Here is a 3602-nt window from a genome sequence, read left to right as displayed (position 1 = left end):
AACGGCGAGCCAGCAAGGAGCCGGCGGGCAACAGTTCGCTCTCGGTGGCTCCTCGCTCGGACCGCGAGCGCACCTCCATGCCTTCGCCTGGCCGCGAGGCCTTCTTAAGGCGTTTCCGTGGGAAGTGCTTTCGATGCCTGAGCAAGCACCACCGGCGCAAGGATTGCCGTGACCCACTGCGATGCATCTCCTGTGAGCGCCAAGGCCACTTCGCCAAAGAGTGTCCCAGCCGCGCCCACGGCCTAGGAGGGGCCGCCCCCACTGGATCCAAGCCGGTGCCAGCGCGGGTGCCGGTGCGGGACCGCCTCTGCTTCGACCCTCCCCTTCCCCCCGCCGCTGTCAGCCCCTCTTCACCAAGCTTCGCCCATGGCTGGCTTCTCCCATGTGGATCCGGCGCGGCGGCCTCAGGAGAGCAACAAGATGGTGGTCGCCACGCCGGTCCTAGAGCACGTGGAGTACATCCTCCGGCAACACGCGGTCACCCTCACGGCTGTGGATCGAGCTCATGCCACAAGCCCCATGGCGGTGGGGAAGGCCATCGACGAGCAGCTCCGCACTCCGGCGCACCACCTTCGCGTCACTGCCCACCATCCCAAGGCCTTCCTGGTGCACTTCGACCTGCCGGTGCACCATGACAACGCGGTCCGCCGCGGCGTCATCAAGGTGCACGGCTGCAAGTACTTCGTCTGCGCCTGGCACCCGGACGACCACGCGGCCATCCTGAAGCTGACCCTCCATGTCCGCATCGTCGTCAAGAACCTGCCCATGCAGTTATGGAGCTTGGAGGGGGCGGACGAGGCGTTCGGCTACTTCGGCCGCATCGACCGGCTCGACAGCCGCACGTATGAACGTGGCCACACAGAGACGTTCGCGTGCTAGCTGTGGGGCTGGGACGTGGCGCACATCCCGACCAAGAGGGCTCTGTGGGTGCTCAAGCGTGGTGCTGGCCGCGTGATGACATCATCGGCTTCTCCCCGCCGGACCGCAACGTTCCTCCCCCGCCGGGCGTCCACCGCTACGACTTGCTGATCCATGTCGACCGTGTGGAAGATTGGACCCCGCTCTCGCCCCGCTCCTAGCACTCGGGGCAGAGCGGGCTCCCCTCCTCGGAAGACAAAGATGTTGGGGAACGTTGCAGAAAACAAAAATTTTCCTACGGCTTCACCAAGATCCATCTATGAGTTCATCTAGCAACGAGTGATTGGATTGCATCTACATACCTTTGTAGATCGCGAGCGGAAGCGTTCAAAGAACGGGGATGAGGAAGTCGTACACAACGTGATCCAAATCACCGGAGATCCTAGCGCCGAACGGACGGCACCTCCGCGTTCGACACACGTACGGTCAGTGTGACGTCTCCTCCTTCTTGACATTGGAAAAACTCTAGCAAACGAACTATACGATCTTGTGCTATGTTTAGGATTGGGTCTTGTCCATCACATCATTCTCCTAATGATGTGATCTCGTTATCAATGACATCCAATGTCCATAGTCAGGAAACCATGACTATCTGTTGATCAACGGGCTAGTCAACTAGAGGCTTACTAGGGACATGTTGGAGTCTGTTATTCACACATGTATTACGATTTCCGGATAACACAATTATAGCATGAATAAAGACAATTATCATGAACAAGGAAATATAATAATAATGCTTTTATTATTGCCTCTAGGGCATATTTCCAACAAAAGACACCCGCCCCCTCCCCCGCTCGGAGCCGGGCACCTGGGCGTCCGGCGTGAAGGACGGGCAGAGCAGGGCCAGATGCTCTGCGCCCCGCGTGTCCTCCTCTGGCAGCAGCAGCTTCCCCTCCCTCGAAGAGCGCCGCGACCATGGCAACGACGACCGGGGCAACCGCGGCCGGTCCTGGAAGGACACGTTCCTCGGTCGTGGTCGGCAGCCCAGCGCCAAGGCCCCGGCCACGGAGGTGCCGCACCGGAGGAGCAGGACCCCTTCCTCGCGTCGTCTCCAGGGGTGACGCGGCTGCTCTGTGGAGCGCGCTGCCCTGCCACCATCCCCGAAGACGGTGCTGCGTGCGACTCCCCCCTGCCGCTGCAGCCATGCCCCCCACCCCCCGCAGCCGGAGACTGACCCGATCACTGCAGTCTTCTCCCTCTCCGACTTGGGACGCGCCTTCTCCCCACCACCCCGGTCAGACTGCATGCAACCGGAGTTTGAGAATGCTATGTTGGAGGCGCTGGCCACCCCAGTCTCCTTCAGCGATAACGAAGAATCGATCAAGCAGAAGACGAAGGACGACCACCTGCCGCTTGCCCTGCTGCCTGATGTTTTGCCCTGCATCAACCAACCCACTCCTGCAGCAATTCAATTCCAGGTCGAGGCTGTCACGCAGAAGGTCAACCACCTGCAGCTGAAGGCAAGTCCAGAGGGCAATGCAATACAACCCCAGCCAGCCTCTGAAGATGATGTGCAACAGCTCTTCAAGACGGTGCAAGCTCCTGCTCTCCCCACCCCAAAGCCTGCCTGCACCTCCGCCCGCCCAAGTCAAGAGCTACTTCTGCACCTTCAAGGCGTAACGCACGACAGGCATCGGCTGCCTCCTCCATGTCGGTCTCGCAGAGGGCGGCGCTGAGGCTGGTGCAAGAACTCGGCAAGATGGGACCAAAGGACAAGATGACCCCGGATGTTGCGGCTGCTCTGATTAAGAAGCTCAGCGAGCCACTGACTGAGGAAGACATAGCTACCATTTCTCGCCTGACTAACTTGAATGCTAATGCTCTGAAGATCGCGGCTGGCATGCTTTGTTGGGGAACGTTGCAGAAAACAAAAATTTTCCTACGGTTTCACCAAGATCCATCTAGGAGTTCATCTAGCAACGAGTGATCGGATTGCATCTACATACCTTTGTAGATCACGCGCGGAAGCGTTCAAAGAACGGGGATGAGGAAGGCGTACTCGACGTGATCCAAATCACCGGAGATCCTAGCGCCGAACGGACGGCACCTCCGCGTTCAACACACGTACGGTCAGCGTAACGTCTCCTTCTTCTTGATCCAGTAAGGGGGAAGGAGAGGTTGAGGGAAGATGGCTCCAGCAGCAGCACGACGGCGTGGTGGTGATGGAGCTGCAGTACTCCGGCAGGGCTTCGCTAAGCACTATGGAGGAGGAGGAGGTGTTGGAGAGGGAGAAGGAGGCAACCAAAGGCGTGGATCAAAAAGCCCTCCTTCCCCCACTATATATAGGAGGGCCAAGGGGAGGGCGCCGGCCTAGGAGATCCAATCTCCTAGGGGGCGGCGGCCAAGGGAGGTTTCCCTCCCCCCCAAGGCACCTAGGGGGTGCCTTCCACTTGTGGGACTCTTCCCCTTTTGGAACCCTAGGTGCATGGGCCTCTTGGGGCTGGTGCCCTTGGCCCATGTAGGCCAAGGCGCACCCCCTACAGCCCATGTGGCCCCCCGGGGCAGGTGGCCCCACCCGGTGGGCCCCCGGGACCCTTCCGGTGGTCCCGGTACAATACCGGTGACCCCGAAACTTGTCCCGATGGCCGAAACAGCACTTCCTGTATATAATTCTTTACCTCCGGACCATTCCTGAACTCCTCGTGACGTCCGGGATCTCATCCGGGACTCCGAACAACATTCGG

General features: G+C 59.9%; 1 pseudogene; it reads left to right on the top strand.

Annotated features, from left to right (window-relative positions):
• The first annotated feature begins 366 nt into the window (after positions 1–366).
• Positions 367–1079, top strand: LOC147980994 (uncharacterized; annotated as a pseudogene).
• The last annotated feature ends 2523 nt before the right edge of the window (positions 1080–3602 follow it).

The sequence above is a fragment of the Triticum urartu genome, chromosome 3A, assembly GCF_056163025.1.
Source record: "Triticum urartu cultivar PI428250 chromosome 3A, HENAU_Tu73, whole genome shotgun sequence".
Lineage (NCBI taxonomy): Eukaryota > Viridiplantae > Streptophyta > Magnoliopsida > Poales > Poaceae > Triticum > Triticum urartu.
The sequence above is the reverse complement of the archived record's forward strand: the minus strand, read 5'-3'. Positions and strand labels throughout refer to the sequence as shown.